The following is a 20,323-nucleotide window of genomic DNA, read 5'->3' as shown; positions in this document are numbered from 1 at the left end:
AAACTACCTGCATGGACCAAGGACTATGTGATGTGTATATTATTGCTGTAAGATGCAATGTTGTTGTTTATTACATTTGCCCAAATGTTTTCCTACTATAGGGGGAATATATGGTGTTGATACAAATGGCCTGTAGATGTCACTGTGCTCAGACTTATCTGTGCATACTTCCTGTCAGTGAAAGTTACTGTTGTGAAATGGCTGCATGAGTCTCTGCTAATAAAGCGCTGTTATACTCTCCTCATCCTCGGCTACCCAAAACATAACACTACTGCAGTTGGTATTATTGAGACATTATTAACATTAAGGGAAACAGCAGGTTTAAGTGGGAGTCAGCAAGCTTAGAATAGGAAATGAATAGTTTAGACAGAAGGAAACACTGAAACAGCAGTTGGAAAGGTGAGACGAAAACCAGAAAAGTCCCTTATTACCCAAGCCAAGTGAGTAGGGTTTCTTGATGCAGGATATAATTAAATCTGTCAAAACAATAACAAGAGCCAGAGCATATGAAGAGAAGGGAGTCTTGAACTTGGCACTGCGAAAGTGATTCTTAAAGTGGCATACTAGCTAAAGCAAGATTGTAGGTGGTCCCTGGGTGAATAACAGGAAGAAAAACTGCTGTTACTTTAAGAACTGATGCATATCAATATTAAACACAAAACAGATAGATATGGAAATGCATTTTAAAAAGATCAGGGCATGACATGCCCAGCCTGCAGTTTGCTGAGGAAACAGGAGTTTCTCTATGTTGGTATGCCAGCCAGCATGACTTCTGGTACAACTAAACAATGCAGAAGAAACTGCAAATGACAGCAACTCAACACATCATCATCATCATTTATTTATATAGTGCCGACAAGATACGCAGTGCTTTACCTTAGTTATAACAAACAGGGAATAAATGGAGGACAACAAACAAGGGTTTACAGAGTACAGTAGGATTAGAGGGCCCTACAAATTAGAGTTTACAAACTAAGGGTTAAGGTACAATTGAGATATTTAGAAACAATTTTGTGATTTATGATACAGCAATGATTGATTCATTAAGGTACATTGAATAAGCTTCTTTAACAGGTGGGTCTTTAAGGAGCATTTGAAAGTTTGGAAAGAAGGAGAAAGTCTGACAGGTCGAGGCAGAGCGTTCCAGAGAAAAGCAAAAGCCCGAGAGAAGTCTTGTAGACGAGAATGGTCAGAAGTGATATATACATAATTTTAAGGGCAGGACTCCATGGACGATTCCGCTGCGATCCGACTTGCTGCGCAAAAACGCAGGCGTCACGTCGGATGCGACGGAAATAAGGTAAGTAATTCTATTGTCGTATCGTGTCGCAGCGTTAATGTGATGGGACACGACTGTCAGATGTAGAAGCTGCATACTACGTCTGCATCCGACAGTCGTGCCGCATCGCATCAATCCGACACTAGCCTTACTTACCTTATTTCCAACGCATCCGATGTGACGGCTGCGTTTTTGCACAGCCCGTCGGATCGCAGCGGAATCGTCCGCGGAGTCTTGCCCTTACACAACTAAAATTTATAATCACTTTATTGTGGAATGTTGCTTACATTTTTTTTCTTTATGCAGCATTGTCTTGTTGGGTTAAAAATCATCCCTTTTAAACCAAAAGTAATAGCCAGATTTAAAATGACACTTGTAGTTTCTCTGTAGAATTTGATGTGTAGGAAGCTGAAAAATAGTAAGCTACTTCAGCAATGGGCCTCATGCAGTAATGGGATAATGCTTGGCACAAAAGTCAATAGGATACTCCATATTTCCATACAGAACATTTTTTTCTGGAATTCCCTGCAAATTGTTTAAAAGTTTGGGGGATGCAAAAACACAAGTCGCACTCAGTACACTGTACTCATCACATAAGCAGGCTGTGAAAGTATATTTATACCGGTTCTGTCAATGGTAAGTGTAAAGTACAGGGTTCCCCCTGAGCCTGCCCTGGGTTTGGCTACAGCCACATTGGGCTAATTTAAGCATGTGGATAAACTTAAATCAGCACTCTTCTGTGCCTGCACCCAGAACCATTGCATCGGCCCAGGTGCAGGCACACAAAGCAGATTTTGGTACTAAAACATGCGCGTATGTATTTTGCCTCCAAAACCCAACCTGTGTGCTTGCACCCAGCCTGGAACAGTGGTTCTAGTGCAGGCATAAAAAGAGAGCGGATTCGAGCATTGGGAACAATCCTTGGCCTGTGTTTATCCACAGGCTGAGAATCAGCCCAGTGTGGCTGTGTCCTTAGAGACTCATTCACATTAGAAGGGACTATTAGTGTTCTGGAATTAAGAGCAAGAAAAAATAAGCAAAGGCACCACGTCATGTTGTATTTCAGCATGGCAGCAATGAGCAGCTGTAGGGTCCTGAACACACTAGACACCCATCTGGGAGTATTCTGCAGCCTCGGCAAGGGCACTCTCTCAGATGCTGGACAGACACAAGAAGTATGAGCATATAGACCCTAAAATTGGGAAAGTAACCAATGCCAAATAATGATATTCCTGCACAGTTACAGCACATGGATTTCTCATATGTTAATTCCCATGTAACCGTTTAAATAAATATTTATGAATATTGCAAATACTCTTTCATATGGGAGTAACATGCCCTTTGGCTATAGTTTTCCTTAAAAACTGCAGCTCATTTACAGTAAATGTGATATTTATTGCTGATTTACCGTCTCACTAATGACCCTGAGCTAAAGCAACACACAAAATGGAGGAAGTGGCTTCCTTAAGTCTCCTATAAAAATGCTCCCCCCCTAAAGCAGATGATTATTTATGATCTCAGAACAATGTACCTCTTCAGGCGGGCTGTTCCGGTATTATGCTCCAATTACACATTGTTATTTATAGTGTAAATATATATAAGCGTAGATTCGTTATTCTACCTTGTAAGAAAATGATCCTTTAATCTAAACAACTATAAGCCTTTCCTGCTGTGTGCAACTTAAATACACACATTCTTCCAATAATCTGTGCCATTTATAGACACATTCCCATATAGCAAGCCAAAATACACAGTTTTGTAATAAATTGCTTATTTAATCAAATATAACAGTGGCAATAACAATGATCTAACAGCTTTCATATTAGTCTTTTACCCATTATACTCTCATTTCCTTGTCAGAAATACTGTACATAGGTGGTGAGCTGGAATGTACCAAGTAGCTCTAGGCTAAAGGAGTTGCAGGACCTGCCATGTATCCTATCAAAGGTATTTTACATTTCTACAAAAATTGGGCAGTTGCACAATGACCCCCCAAAGTGGTGTGTAGGAACATAGTAAATAACACTGCTGCTAAAACCTGTGACCACTGCAGTATAGCCTTCTTAAAAATGAATGGCAACAATGTAATGGAATTCTTCAGAGGAGCATACCCAAGAGAGGGAGGCTTTAGCCTCAGCGGATGAATCCATGAGAATCCCTAACAAGCAATCAAAGGGGCAAATTCATTAAAGTATAATTTTCGCCTGCAAAGGCTCCGCCACACTTCATCACATCAGTTGTAAATTTGCAGCGCATACTTTAGAAATAGAAACGCATTTTTAGAAATAGATCTATAAATTGTGATTATATTGGAGAGGAGTGGAGTGATTTAATCTTGGTAAAAATATAAACGGATTACTGATGGCATAGATTGTACAGATTGTACAGCATTTATCCCTCCCATCCTTCACGTTATCTCTACTTTTAAATGAGGTATCTTCAGAGAGAAAGTATACACTTTGTGTAATGTTTCCTTCAAATGGCATTTTGAAAACATAGCACTGGCTCTCCAATTGGTCTCCAATTCCAGGCTTTGCTTCTATCAGTCTTTCCTTCCAGTGATCCTGCAGCATTCCCACCTGCCCACTGGAGTACTCTTAACATTACTTCTCACTGCTGTCCAGCCAATCACATCGCTGCCCGTTGCTGTTCAGACTGATATCGCCATTAGTCCATCACACTGGATAACAAGTAAGCTGTATGGGAGTACAATAGAGATATGTACAGATATGTGAATACAAAAATACAGTTGTAGACCCATAGTAGCAAGAAAGCACATTTAAAGAAATAAAAAACATAATCCATGTTACTTCAGCTTGTACAGTCACAAAAAGGAATACTTCATCTTTACACTTAAACTATTGGGAAAATCTGTATTTGTGTGGCAACTGCTATCCTACAGTACTGACAATATTACTTGGTAAAGCTACAGACGGTAAATTCTTCCACTTTTCTTTACGCCAAAAGTTCAGGGGATCATTACTTTACTAGTGTCTTTGGAGTGGATTTCAACTCCACTACAAATCCAGATTTCTGGATTGTCCATATGTTTCACTGAAAATCTCTGAAAAGCCTAATTTATATTGGTTTAAGTTGCCCTTGTTTGGCACTTTTGAACTCATCTGTGACTGTTTCATGAGTTAGTGACTATATTTTTCCACATTTTTAAAAAGACTATAGAGTATCGGATTTTCAAGAGATTATAAACCTCAGATTGCTACAATTACCCAACAAGATGGGAGGTTTTTACGGGTCACCACAGGACCTATTCCTGGTCAGTGAGTGGGCTGCTGCAATTCTCTGGTGTTTCCTTTTGTTGTTTATGATTGATGATTAGACAACTGGTAATTGCATCTGTTTAGCACCAGGTGAAACATTTGAGGGAACTGACAATTATTAGCTTTATCCCTATGAAATGTGATAGAAGATTGTGGTATTTTTCTGCAGATGCAAATATAAAGTGTTTCACACCAGCCAATTCTAGAGCACACAAAGCCCTGCCCCATGTGAAATCCTGTGTAAACTATGCATTGTATAGAGCTGTAGTGAAGATGCAGAGGTATATAAGTTATACTAAGGGGCAGATCTATCAAGTGTCAAATGTCGAAGTAATGGGAGTTTTTTGAACTCCCATAACTTCGAAATTCGAATAAAAAAAAAAGAACAACCGAAATTTATTTAAAAAATCAAAGTTTTTTCTGCGGGTGTATAAGCTGTGTTCAATTGTTCGAATCAAAGTAAGATCATATTCAATCGAATTTAATTCAATGTCTTTTTAAAATAAAACTTGCATTTTTCAAAGTCCACCAATTGACTCAAAATAGGAGGTTCCTCATAGGCTAAAACAACAATTCGGTAGGTTTTAGATGGCGAATGGTCTACGTTTTAAACAGATAGTACATCATAAATTTCGAATTTCGATTTTTTTTCCAAATTCGAATCTAATTTCGACTATTCCCTAGTCGAAGTACACAAAAATAGCTAGAAAATTTGAATTTTTTTTTTACTTCTAATTTTCAATTCGACCCTTGATTAACCTGTCCCTTAATATATATAACAGCCATTTGAACTTTCAGTTTCCTACTTATACTGTATGTGTACAGACACCTGGACAACAAGTGTGTTTAAAGTTCAGGTTTGGGAGCTAGCTACAGATGGAGGGGAACTACATCTTACGTCAGGTATAATTGGTATATAATAAGAAGCCTACACCAGAATCAGGCAAGTCTATAGCAGAGACATTTGTTTAAAGGAGTGGTTCACCTTTAAGTTAATTTTAATATGTTATGGAATGGTCAGTTCTAAGCAAATTTGTTGGCCTTCATTTTTTTGATAGTTTTTATACTTCTGCCTCTTCCCAGCTTTCAAATGGAGGTCACTACCCCATCTACAAACAAATGCTCTGTAACTTAACAAATGTATTGTTATTGCTACTTTTTATTGCTCAACTTTCTATTCAGGCCTCTCCTTTCATATCCCAGTCTCGTATTCAAATCAGGGCATGGTGAACCCTAGCAACAAGATTACTGACATTGCAATCTGGAGAGCGGCTGAATAAACAGCTAAATAACTTAAAAACCACAAATAATAGAAAATGGAAACCAATTGCAAATTATCTCAGAATATCACTCTCTACATCATAATAAAAGTTAACTCAAAGGTGAACAACCCCTAAAGGGGAAAATTAAATCATACCTCTTAGTATTGCCTATTAAATAGGCCTACTTTGAGCACAGCTGCCAGTAAATATTTAGACATAGCACAAAAGGAAAATACCTGCAATCTGCAGAGTCGCCTCCTCCTTTCTGGTAAGACCCATCTTGTCTTGGGACCCAAAATAAAACAAGAGTGAAAGAAAGAGATTGTACAGCTGAAAGTATGAATGAAAAAGATCCAATAAGACTTCACCCAATTTTATAGTTTATTTCCACTACACTGCACCTAGGGATATAAAGATGATACATTTTGACTTTCTGACCAGAAAGATAAGGAAACACAAGTGTGACCAAACGCATCTTATGAATCACAACTCTGGTAAGTATTCTCTTCCTAAATCCCCAAATAGAACCACTTTTGACATTGCTGGTGAATAATCTGGAACTACACCTCCAACCACCACTGCACCACTTTTTTTTTTTTTTTAAAGTAACCGCTTGGGTAGAATGGTGACCACCGACTAGTCCACTTTCCTTTCTTTGTTCTACATCACAGATGTGTACGTCTTCAATTCAATATAATGGCCTGTTCAGAGAGAAAAAAATATTGTATTTTTCATCGCTACCCACCGTTCAATTAATGTAAAGATACATATGAGAATGCTGACAATATTCATCACAAAATCAAATTAAAAAGGGGGACCATTTAAAAAAAAAAACTTTTCCAGGGCGTTTTAACAGAATATGTTCAACAATATAGTAAGATGTAAAACAGATGTGCTTTCAAAAGAAAAAGGAAAGAATAATAATGTGTGAATGTATGTTGTTTCCACTGCCTACAGGAAAGAAAATGAAACTGCCTCATTCACAGTTTTCTTTAGAACAACATTTACCTGCTGTACTTGTGGTACCTTGCAGCATCGTGGATTTTCATAAAATTAAGAATTCAGCTGTTCAGTTCTAGAATTTATTAGGCAAGCTGTCTGGTAGGTGTCCAGCAAGGAAGAGTGACTTTTTTACTGAAAGAGGCAGTGCTGACTCTTACTTTGCCGCGCCAGTGCAATATATGAAAGGGAATTTATGACTGGCTCAGCACTTTAAAGGGCATTGTTCACCTTTAAATTAACTTTTAGTATGATGAAGAGTGATATTCTGAGACAATTTGCAATTGGTTTTCATTTTTTATTATTTGTGGTTTTTGCGTTATTTAGCTGTTTATTCCGCAGCTCTCCAGACTGCTATTCAGCAATCTTGTTGCTTGGGTTCAAATTACCCTAGCAAACATGCAGAACAGAAATGTAAGTAATAAAAAGGCAATATAGGGAAACTAAAGTCTAAAATAGAATAATTCTATAACTGCTGTATTTTGTTTACTAAACATAAACATGAACTTACTGCACCAGAAGCCTATTAAAATAATGATTTATACTTTCTAAGTTGACCATTGGGGTCATCATCTTGTAACTTTGTTAAACATCTTTGCAAGACCAAGACCAAGTACCTGCTCAGTGTGGTCTGGGCTGTTGTTAGGAGGTTAAGTTTAGGGATCGTCATAAATTATCAAAACAGCACAATTTAAATAATATCTGCCATAGAAGCCGATACAGCAAGACTTATTAATAATCAGAATATGCAGACTGCACTGGGTTTGCAGCTACAAATCTCTACACAGTCGCCAGCTGCTCTACAAGGAAACAAACAAAGCTGCTTGAGTTTTGGGAAGTAAGGTGGGGGGCTCCCCCCTGCTGTTTTAAAGTATGATTGTTTCCTTGCAGAACAGTTAGGGACCATCTGAAGTTTCCTATCCACAGCAGTCAGAGCAAGTAAAAAGAAGGAGGAATTTCACTGCATACAAATACCACAGGTTTATTATAAAAACATTTTTTAATTAAAGTATATTAGAGATAGGTTTCTTTTTCATTAAAGAAAGTAAAAATGGGATTTTATTTTTTTGTCTTTACATGCCCTTTAACAATATATTTGTAGCCTTATAGAGCATCTGTCTTTTAGATGGGGTCAGTGACCCCCATTTGACAGCTAGAGTAAGAAGAAGAGGGCAGATAATTCAAAGACTACCAAAAAATGGAGACCAATTGAAAACTTGATTATAACTTAAAGGTGAACCACTCCTTTAATTTAATACTGGCTAGATATTAGCTGAATTCTCAAATAAATACAGGTCAGTAAATAGGTTTGCCACCTGGCTGGTATTTTACCGGCCTGGCCGGTAAAAATGACGGCTGATCCCAATGTTATTAATAGGGAAAAAAGATAAATATATAGTAAGGCCTGTATTTTTTTCCAGAAAAGGTGGCAACCCTATCAGTAAGAGGTATGGTGTAAGGAATAGACAAATAGTAGAAGGAGATCTATCATGTGCTGGTGGCATGTACATGTTTTACCACATTAAGATTTTTATCTTATTATACTTTAATAAAAAAAATACCTTCTCTGTTATGCATCTGTTTAACATCTGTGTGTATTTATTTTAAGTGTGTCAGTTACATATGTGTACCTCCATGACAGTTCCAAAGCTGAACAGGCAAGAGCAAAAGCTGACTGATAACAGGCTCCCTTCAGCAAAACACTTGACTTAAAGGGGCAGCAAACACCTATATACAACTGTTTTCAACACAAGCAAAATATATAGAACTTATGCTGAAAACACATTCTGCCTCCTATTTGAATGTTTTTGAAAACTGTGTTTTTTTTATTATAAAGCAGTAACTGAGCATTATTTTCCTTGCACACTTACTATCTGACAGTTATTTAGATGAGTTAGTTTAACTATAGATTCTTGCATAAACAACCCCCCCCATCCACTGTTGTGACTGTATGGCTTATAGATAAGCAGAAACCTATAATGTACAGTGATTATCTGCGCACTGATAATCTAATGCCAAAATATGAACCAAATATGGACTGTCTTAAGTTTCCTGTTTGCCCTATTTAACTCAAAAAATAACAAAAACCATATTGTTCATGGTGAAAACAATAGACAAAAATTATGTTCACCACAAGCCCTATTGATCAAGGTCATGTTGAACAAGGGGCTGTACTACACCTTTAAACCAAAGCCCTGAGAATTAGCAATCATCTTATCGATCTTGTTGCAGACATAATGCCAATTAAGTGGTTATAAAAGGCAATGAGTGAGAGCTAACGAGTACAGCCTGACTGGTATTTCAACTGTTCTTGAGTCTCCAAACACTCACAGTACTGTACACACTGTATGTTACAGAAGGTTATATTCCTATCAACCATTTAATTGCTCTTCCTTTTTATTTTAGTTTTTTCAATTCTTCTTTTGCATGCCTCTTCTGCATTTTCCAACTTTAAATTAGGGTCACTGAGAATGAAAAAAAACTATTGCTCTGTGAGCTTTCTCCTTAAAGGGATACTGTCATGGGAAAAAAAGATTTTCTAAATGAATCAGTTAATAGTGCTGCTCCAGTAGAATTCTGCACTGAAATCCATTTTTCAAAAGAGCAAACAGATTTTTTTATATTCAGTTTTGAAATCTGACATGGGGCTAGACCAGGGGTCCCCAACCTTTTTCACTCGTGAGCAACATTCAGATGTAAAAAGAGTTGGGGAGCAACACTAGCATGTAAAATGTTCCTGGGAGGTGCCAAATAAGGGCTGGGATTGGCTATTTGGTGGCCCCTATTTGGACTGGCAGCCTACAGGAGGCTCCATTTGGCATTATATCTGTTTTTTTACAACCAAAACTTGCCTCCAAGCCTGAAATTCAAAAATAAGCACCTGTTTTGAGGCCACTGAGAGCAACATACAAGGAGTTGGGGAGCAACATGTTGCTCACGAGCTACTGGTTGGGGATCACTGGGCTAGACATTTTGTCAATATCCCAGCTGCCCCAAGTCATGTGACTTGTGCTCTGATAAACTTCAATCACTCTTTACTGCTGTACTGCAAGTTGGAGTGATATCGCCCCCCTCCCTTTCCCCCCCCCAGCAGCCAAACAAAAGAACAATGGGAAGGTAACCAGATAACAGCTCCCTAACACAAGATAACAGCTGCCTGGTAGATCTAATAACAACACTCAATAGTAAAAACCCATGTCCCACTGAGACACATTCAGTTACATTGATAAGGAAAAACAGCAGCCTGCCAGAAAGCATTTCTCTCCTAAAGTGCAGGCACAAGTCACATGACCAGGGGCAGCTGGGAAATTGACAAAATGTCTAGCCCCATGTCAGATTTCAAAATTGAATATAAAAAAATCTGTTTGCTCTTTTGAGAAATGGATTTCAGTGCAGAATACTGCTGGAGTAGCACTATTAACTGATGCGTTTTGAAAAAAACATGTTTTCCGATGACAGGATCCCTTTAAGACTATATTTACCATATAAGCACCCAATAGCCCATGACTAGGCAAAGGTGCCTATATGGATAAACAAGAAACATTGCACAGGGGAAAAAAAACAGATACTTGCAGCTAAATCTGCTGGCAGAGCTGAGGGTGATGGAGGCAGCACTGGCACATAAGGAGAACTGCAAGATCATCTTTCCACCCTCTGATCACCAAGGAAAGAGGATGGGCTGTGTCCAGTGCCTAGGGCAACAGCAGACCACTCCTATTTATCTTCCAATCTCACTTTTAAACCACTGTCTGGTTACTAGGGTAAATTGCCCTATAAATAAGACCACTGCTGAAATTCCTCCCAATACCACTTTCTACATCCTACTTGAATGAATTTGAGGATTAACTACCCCTCCAAGTACAAATACATTAACGGTCAGACATCTGAATCTGTTTCTTTTGGGGATAGGTGGCTAAGTAATTACCTTACTGACCTTGACTTTATTAGGTGCTTTTCCAAAAATTGATATAACATAAGTTCCTTCAAGAAAGAAAAGGGACACAGTTGCCATTATTATCCCACCCAGCAATAATTCCAAATAGATGAATAGTTACTTAGCCCCTGTGTATGGTATGTGAACTCAGGGGAGCGGCTAACTAATGGACCTGGCGGACTGGATCGGTAATTATATGGCTTCCCTGAAGATGAATTAGAAGGGGAATCTGACAGAATGTACTGTGTACTACACTGGGGTTTCAGAAGGCAAAATCAGATTCAGATTAAGTAAAGTAGTAAAAGAACAAATCACACAATGTTCTGGCCATGAATTGATAGACAGCAAATGTATGAAAGTTATGTCCGACAAATAGTAGTGACAATCCCCCATGGATATTATCACATAGACAATACATGCAGAGATATTATCGTTAGCTGACAGAAATCTTCTAACCTGTCCAATCGACTAAACGACTGATCACCATGGCACGAAAAATGTTGGGACAACCCACAAAGGGTCCGAAAACCATACAAAACGAATTTTTGTGCGACATTATCTTTGCATATATATCCCTCAAGCACAAGAAATCAAACAATAGGAAGGCAATGGCTGTATATTTATATAGGTAAATAGGTGTATAAGAACAAAGTTTTTAACGGTCAAGTCAACCACAAAATACAAAATCTTCCTAATAAAAGAAAACATAATTTTAATCAACTTTTCATTATTTTTTTCAATTTTTTCCATTATTCATAAATAGTGATGGGCGAATGTTACCCGTTTCGCTTCACCAAAAATATGCCAAACGGCTAAAATTGACCAAAATGCATTAAAGTCTACGGGCATCAAATTTGTTTTGTCGTGCGATGCACCACATCAAATCACTATTCATAAACACAGTTGCTATTGAAAGCAGCATTTGTTGTTACTTCTCAAACAATGTTGCAAAAGGCCTTGTTTTACATTGTTTCGACAGCCTGAGCCGCCAGGGAAGAGAATATACAGGGTCAGACAAACACTGTTTTTAATAGCAATACATACACAATAGAGATGTGCGGGTCGGGTTTTACCCAACCCACACCCGTCCGATATTCGCCCTACCTCCACCCGCCCCACCAATGATGTCACAAAAGGGGCGGGGCGAGCAGGCGCGGCTATAAAAGTTGAACCCGGAAGTTGGAAGCTGGCATTGTAAGGTTGCGGGCAGGAAAAGCAGGCAGAAGAGCTCAACCCAGACCCGCGACCCCGAAAGGGGAGTGCGAGGTTGGTCCAAACCCACCGGATCCGCAGGTAGCAGACCGGCCCGCACATCACTAATATACAAGTAACTTAAAAACCATAGAAACAATGTAATGACTGTATATTGCAAAAGTTAATTAGAATAAAGTTTTCTTTTCTTAGGCAAACAATTATTTTTTGGGTTGACATTCCCTTTAAAGGAGACATATAGGATAAACAAAAAAAACTAAGTTTGTAGGCAATTATGTATACTATATGGTGTTGGTTTCACACTGTGCTAAAAATGTATATTATCTTTAAAAATAGCCCTTTTATTGGAGCTCCCTATCAGAGTGGGGCCAACCGGGGCAGGCACCCTAGGCAGCCTGCCCGGTTGCTGCGCTGTCTGGGTGCATGCATGCGAGCCAGATGCTTGTGCGTGCGCGAATAGATGCTGGCGTGTGTGCGAATAGGCGATTGTGCGTAAGGCCACACGAGGAGATTCAGTGAGATTTTGTCTCCGGGCGACTAATCGCCTCGTCTTTTGAGTGACTATCTCCCCAAACTGCCTCTGCGTTTTTCCCCATAGGTTACAATGCAAAGTCGCCTGCGCTAATGCACACGCGGCGATGCGTTTTCTATAGTCGCCCGAAGTTGCATCAGTAGCATTGGCCGGTCGGGATGAGACAAAAACACAGACAAGAAGATATTGCTCGGACAGCCAGCTCCAGGCTCCTCAGTCTGGTGGCAGGAAATCCTTCCAATTCATTCATCTGAGCAAAGCGCAAGCAAACAATGGACGACAAGTGATTTTTCTCTTGGCTAAACTAGCTAAAAGAACATTATATTCAAACTGCTTGTGTACATAAATGATCATATGTTAGAGCATTACATAAGCTTTTACTTTTTTCATTGGATTAGAAAAAAAAAAATGCTAGCTCCAATTAAAACTTATCCCAGTGAAAGAAATTGTACAATTTCCATGAGTTTTTGAGTGATTATAACGTCATTTCTTAAAAACATAACCACTATTGAAATCAGTCTATCTGTCCCTTCATTCCCAGCCCTGTGGTTCTGACTTTTGATATAATGTAGCCGAAACCAGTTAATTAACAGACCTGCGAAAAGCTTATGCAAGGCTGACTTCTGTCATTCAAGTGACAGCGCAGAAGATATTGACTTCACTTACAAATAACCTCAAACCCAATTGTAATTTGTAATGTATCTATCAGTACAATGCACAGAAGCTACAGCTACCGAATGTTCACAGAAGCTGAAATAAAAAGGCTAGAGAGCAATTGGATATATATTTAAAAAGGGGTGTAAACTACAAAAATAAACCCTTTTCCTTAATGAAAGTTGATTTAATTCTAAGCAGCTTTCCAATATATATATATATATATATATATATATATATATATATATATATATATATATATATATATATATATATATATATATATATATATATATATTAGAAATTGGCCGTCATGTTATTTGTAACTGAAGGCAATATTTAGCTGTCCCTTTCTGCACTGCTGGTCCTGTCACTTGAAAGGAAGTAGCCGAAGTCAGCCTTGCAATACTTTTTCCTGGTCTATTGATTAGCTGGCTTCGGCTACATTGTTTCAAATAGTCAGAAGGGACTGAAGGAACAGATAAACGCCGATTTCAATAGCAGTTATGCTTATTAATGACGTCATGATAACGTAAAAAGTAATTGATGTTTTCAACATTGTATTGAAACACTCTGGTTATCTCACAGGGAAGCCAGCGTGTATGCTATAACAGCAAGTCCAGTATTTCTCTGTAGAAATCAGTTGTGGCCTATTGCTACGCTTTCATTGGTCCTCCCTCTCTCTCTCTCTCTCTCTCTCTCTCTCTGCAAGACTGAGGTTTTTTTTACTTGGCATCTGGGAAAAGATCCTTGTGCATTCCAGTAACCAGGGAAATGTAATAATATTTATTCGCAGTCCAGCCTTAAAATGATCAACTGCAAATTCACACAATAAAACTGAGATTTTTTTTTTTTTTTTACGTTTCCACTAAAAAAAAAACCCCAACAATATGTTAACTTATTCAATTACAAATCGGGTTTGTTTGAATGTTATCAATTAACAGCACCCGGAGTTTGTTTTTTTATGCAAGATAAAATATATATGTTTGCCAAAGAGGAATGTAGATTTGTATACTTCTTATAGCTTGTTCAAATAAACACAGGCAAGCACATTAAGTGTTCTAAATAGAGGGGAGAAGCACTCCCACCCAGCTGGGAACCCCTCCCTTTGTACTGGAGAGCTGCCTTTGTATTTGGGTCATGTGTGGACTGGCCAGATCATCCCCTGCAGAAGGGAGCACGAGTGGGAACACTTCTTCCATTCATATCCCAACATGGATACAAGAAAGGGAGCTGGCTATGAATTCGGATTAATGGGAAATGGCTGAGGCTGCTGAGGTTGAATGGGTTAATTATGTACTTGGAATAATTGCTGCTCTGCTGCCCTTGTACATAGTGTTTGTCCTCTGGAAAACCCAGACAACTGGGAATTGCCTTAATCAGCATCTGCACCTCTGCACCTATACACTTACTACATATAAATCTAATATATATTATATATATATATATATATATATATAAAATATATATATATATATATATATATATATATATAATATATATATATATATATATATATATATATATATATATATATATATATATATAAAATATATATATTTTATTTATAATGTAGTATAATGTAGTAGTTTTTCAGGAGACCAGAGAAAAATGGTGTAAAATCCAAGTAAAGATGTAAATGTAAGATGAGGGGAAACTTGAAATCGGGTAAAATTGAGGTTTCACAGTATATTTCTGACAATAGATGTATTTAACATTAAAGGGGTAATTCATCTTAAAGTTAATCTTCAGTATGTTATAGAATAGTCAAATCTAAGCAACTTTTCAATTGGTCTTCTTCGTTATTTTTTTTTATTTATACTGTAAAAATTTGCCTTCTTTCTCTGACTTTTTCCAGTTTTTATATGGGGGTCACTGACCACCCATCCAAAAACAAATGCTCTGTAAAACTACAAATGTACCGTTATTGCTACTTTTTATTAGCCATCTTACTATTCAGGCCCTCTCATTTATATTCCAGTCTCTTTATTCAAATCGATGTCATGGTTGCGAGGGTACTTTGGACCATAGCAACCAGATTGCTTCAGTTGCAAACTGATTAAAAAGCTAAATAACTATCACACATAATAAAAAATAAATTGAAAAGTATCTCAGAATATCACTCTCTACATCATACTAAAAGTTAACTCAACTAAAAAGGTTAATAACTCCTTTAAATATGGTTTATTGTTTGTGAGGGTCGGATGGGTCGGATGGAGGGGAGAGCCTAGGAACCCGGGTACCACAGAACTCCCCTGTGTGTGTGTTGTTTTTTACAAAAACCTTGTGGACAGACAGGGTCGCACTCAGGCTCAGCTCCACCAGCAGCAGCCAATGTAGGCGAAAGGATTCTGAATTTTTGTTCACAGATCTCAGGGAGTCGTAGAGGGAGATCGGCATCTTAGGAAAACAAACGCGCTCATTAATGTGATTTATTGTGTGTGTATATTGAGTGCAATTGGCGAGTGAAGTTTATATAAGAGGCAATAAAGTAATCCAAGGCTGGTGCTTATGTGCCAGGCTGATGTACCTGATAGGGAGCAGTAGAATGTGTTCAGATGGGTTTATGCAGCGTTTCTCGTGGCGCAATGTCTCAGCCTGGAGGAAAATCCCGCAGTGGCCGGTTTATTTGGCCTTGTCACTCGCAGGGAGGGAGTTTATGAGCCAACTCGCTCCCAATAGGCCATTGCCAAAAGCCAAGGTCTAAGGGCAATTGTGTTGTGCAGCAGGAGGTCCCGGCCTAAGCCCTGAGGTCACAGTGTTTCCTACTAGACAGGAGGGAGCTATTAAGGGCCAATTAGCAGGTTTAGTCTGGCGAGAGCAGGGATTTCAATGGCAGCAGGACAGGCGGCTGCAGGGCGTGTGTTTCTCCAGGAATCGTGTCCTGCTGCTAAACGCCTGCAGCTCAGCCCATCATCCACCTGTTTTTTTTTATAGTGCATATGTGTATGCTGTCTCCTATAGACTGCCCCACCGTTCTTCTCTGCAACTTGCTCATTTCACCCCAAAATTATTTATTGACTTTGTGCCACTGGTTGGCATTACCCTCTGCTTTGAATCTGCTTCGTATTTCTGAACTGATAGACATTTCATCAGATAAACCATGTATGTGCCAGTCTGATAAGAAAATCCTAATACCCCATGTATGAGCATATGATGATGATTATTATTATTATTATTATTATTATTATTATTATTATTATTATGCGCCATTGTGGTGTATTTTGGGTAAGCGAAGCATACAGATCACGTACAAATGCAAGGGATAAAGGAGACCCGGCTCATTAGCATTTACAAGCTAAACAATACAAAAGAAATCCCACCTCCTTATATACTGGCCCTAGAAACAAACCCTGTCTTCACATAGCGCAAAATACACACAGATCATAATGCCGTTTATATCAGGCAAATGGAACAAAATAAATCCTATTCTATATGAAATGTACACACACATCCTACTTCCCCATATACCACACCTACATAGTTTATCATTTCACTGCATAGTATTCCAGAGATAAGTATACAACTACTATATAATAAACTTTCACCTACACAATAATGAGTGTAATTCCGAAATACAAATGCTACTCATACCCCAATAAATGTTATTTCTACACACCATAACAGTTTTGTCCAATTTCGCCATATTCCCATCATATAAGGAATTTAGATATTCCCATACAGCAGATATAATAATAATAATGATGATGATAGCATTCGAATAAATAAATATCATTATCCCATGTACCAAACATGCGCAGTTCAATTCCATTCTCTTCACACGGTCACTTATATCATATAAAAAAAGTATATAGTTTGAATTCATACTCTATACACAATTATTTATATCATCATATATACCAAACATGTAGTACATACTATATGCAAATCAAACTGCGGCAGACACACGCGCATCCTTATATACTGTATGCGGAAATACGCACCAGATTGAATTCAATTTCTGCATATACCAGATATACAGAATACACCATAGTCATGCATATCCCAAAACTAATCTCAGAGGATATATTTATTAGTGAAAGGAGAAATAATTTTGTAACAATGTGAAGATTTTGATTTTGTTTTATTTGAAAATATTCTAAATTCTACACAGTGCATACAAGTGTGTTCCTTTTGTGTGTGGGGTCTTGATTTATGCCACATATTGGCACATACACCCTCATTGGTACATACAGAATAAATCCTTAGGATACGAGAGAGAGAGAGAGAGAGAGAGAGAGAGAGAGAGAGAGAGAGAGAGAGAGAGAGAGAGAGAGAGAGAGAGAGCGCAATACAGGTGCTATTTGGAAATCACTGTCTCTGTTTCTTCTGAAGTATAACAGCCAGGCCAAAACGCAGAAGACAGACAATTTGGACAAATGTGAAGCAATGTCACCTTAAGGAGGGTGAGCACTTCATCAAACTTCCTAAGGTTTGGCAGAAAAACAGAACTCAGGGGATGCCATGTTACCTGGAAGCTATAACTGCCCAAACACTTCCACAATCCAATATTTTTTTAACCAGCAGGTGTAGAAAAAAAGTAATATATATATATGTGTGTGTGTATATATTCTAGAGAAAGTCTATAATTAGTAATTAAAGAAGTACTAACAGTACAAATAATGTACCAAACAATATCATTATTACCAATATACCTAACAGAAACACTAACAAATTGTTTGAATGTTTATCATAATGCTAAAAGGTTTCGTTTGTTAATTAAATAATTTAAATTTTACAAATACTTCAACTAAACCCATAATCGTAATGGTTTAATCGGATGGCAGCCAGAAAAATATCCTCCATACAAGAAAGAGTCGAATTGATATGAATCGGGAGTATGCCGTTTAATTGAAACCAAATCAATCGAATTGTAAATATTCTTCATACTCAGGTTATTTATGAAGATAAATGCCACTGTAACATGTGTTGTTTAGGAAATATGAGAATATATAGGAATTTTAGAGAAATAAAATAAAGACGCTTGAGAATTCCGGTTAGAGGATGAAATATGTTTTTCAGTGCTGGAAGCAAACAGTGTAGAGCACCTTCTCATTACTCGGAGCACAATAATATCAAGCATCTCATTATTTGCCTTAAACTAAACTAATTGTTTTTTGTTCCATTTTTATCTGCATGGCATCCCTAATTAGCCTTATTATTTGATAATAGACATTCAGATAACAAGCGGCATGAGCTGCCTGGGTGATAAGAAAACAAGAAGAAAGAAAGTCTTGTGGGTATTTTGAGCAGATATTATGCCGGTGGGCAGAGCTACTACTGATACCAAGGAGCAGTTGTTATCACTTGTAGGGGATTTGGGAAAAAACACTGTAATTCTGGCCTTGCCAACCCCCAGCCAAAATATTGCTTGCACCCCCAGAACCAAACATGTGTTTATTCCCTGTGTGCACTATATGTAAATGCTACTTGGGACCCGGCTTAACTGCTTAAGTAGTCATTTGCTAATTCCGATTTATTTCATTTAAATTTCAAGTTGCAATGACCAAGAGCTGCTTTATTGTAGTGACTGATGAATGATATTTAGGAAAGGTCCCCGCAGTGCAAGCTGCGTGTGCAAAAGGATCTCTGTTTGCGTCTGATGGGATTGCCAACATTGTACACATTATTAGGAGATTATAAATTTTACAGCTGTGGATTTGCCCGTTAAACCCCTGTTTTACTAAACGTGGTCTATCCTCGAGCCTGTGTGCAGCTCCCTCGCCCGAGCAGGGCACATGATAACTGTACAGATAAAGCTGTCGGGGTGCAGGGAGTTGGCAGCAGTTCTATACACAACATCCAGCGTGAGAAATCGGGTTTATACAGCTCCAATAAACGGAATCGGTGTGCAAAAGCCACGTGTACTAATTATAAATATGCGGAGTTATTATATTCTGCAAGCCTGACATAAATACCAGAACAGGAGACTTATAAGATTGCACCTGGATAATAAGATTGCGCCTGGATAAAACCCACATTCGTATTTACTTGTAGAATGTGGTTCGTGGAAGTGGAAAGTTTAGATAGATGAAATGTACTGAATTGCAGGTGGGGCAGCTTGTGGGTACCTATCTTGTCTATTCTGCAATTCCAGGAGTGCTCTATGGGCATAGCTTCATTTTTGCCCTATTACATTGTGCCATTCGGTGTATCCAAAAAAAAATATAATCTTGATATAGATGTAGGTAAGAAGAGAGTGGCCGTGTGCCAATTATTTAGTATAGCGGTTCACTACATGATTCCTTTGCTTTCCTTTCCACAAACAAGATATAATAGCAACACAATTGTTCCCGTTGTAGCAGTACAGTGTCCCAGTAGCAGTCAGCAATACGCAATTAGCATTGTACTGTACACAGACGCGCATGCATTATCGCACCGATTTATATGCAGAACTTTGGTTTCATTAGGAAAAAATCACGGAGGAAAAGCTTAATTTATATCGCCCAGCCACAGATTGGCAGATAAAGTTGAGAATGTGAATACCCTGCGCCCCCAAGTCGCTGCGCTCACCTGTTGCAGAAGATGAGCCCTATTGAAGTTGCTTGTCACTAGTCCTTATATGACAGCAAATGGCGAGGAATCTGTGTGAATGAGGATGGACCCAGTTGCATTAGTGAGAGGCAAGGCTGTGAGTCCCACACTGGTTCCAGACAGACACAGCTCAGCACATCAGCTCCAATTATGTGGGCTTTTTCCCTGTCAGACTGGGAGCTTAAGCTAATTAGCAACATACTGTTCCTCGTAGGCTTGATTTCCCAACTAGTCATCACACACAGCACTGGGTGACTCACATGTTGCCTTTTTCTCCTAATGAGCAAGCTTTCTAATAGGAGCACACACACACACAGGGCTACAACTTGTGCTCTAGGATATTGGGGCTGCAAATGATCACTAAGAGGCTTCTGGCACTATGGGGACCTTCCAGCTGCTACACACGAGAAGCAGTGCACAGGAATCTACTATTGAGTCTGACAATGTAGCACTGGCAAATGATAGGAAAGGGGATTACAGGAATTGCCTTTGTTCCAATCTTTCTACCTGTTTTATTGCTACATACAAAACTGGAGTTGGTTGCCTGTCCTGGTCAAGTCTTTGCCATGGATGGAAGGAGGAGTGTCTGGCACAGGGAGGTGCGGCCAGCAAAGCCCCTTCGTTCCTCGAGCTGCTGGT

At 38.5% G+C, this 20,323-nt stretch overlaps 1 long non-coding RNA gene across 4 annotated transcripts; it reads right to left on the bottom strand.

Annotated features, from left to right (window-relative positions):
• Nucleotides 1-3,041: 3,041 nt before the first annotated feature.
• LOC108714202 lies at nucleotides 3,042-20,198 on the bottom strand. 4 transcript variants are annotated; one of them, XR_001935326.2, is made up of 3 exons: nucleotides 19,664-20,198; nucleotides 6,056-6,520; nucleotides 3,042-3,975 (listed from the first exon to the last, which is right to left on the bottom strand). It is a non-coding gene; the product is annotated as an uncharacterized LOC108714202 (long non-coding RNA). The 4 variants fall into 4 exon arrangements; XR_001935327.2 differs by having other exon boundaries at nucleotides 6,056-6,149; XR_005966998.1 differs by having other exon boundaries at nucleotides 6,056-6,103; nucleotides 19,664-20,040.
• Nucleotides 20,199-20,323: the final 125 nt, after the last annotated feature.

This window comes from Xenopus laevis, chromosome 4L, assembly GCF_017654675.1.
Source record: "Xenopus laevis strain J_2021 chromosome 4L, Xenopus_laevis_v10.1, whole genome shotgun sequence".
Lineage (NCBI taxonomy): Eukaryota > Metazoa > Chordata > Amphibia > Anura > Pipidae > Xenopus > Xenopus laevis.
The sequence above is the reverse complement of the archived record's forward strand: the minus strand, read 5'-3'. Positions and strand labels throughout refer to the sequence as shown.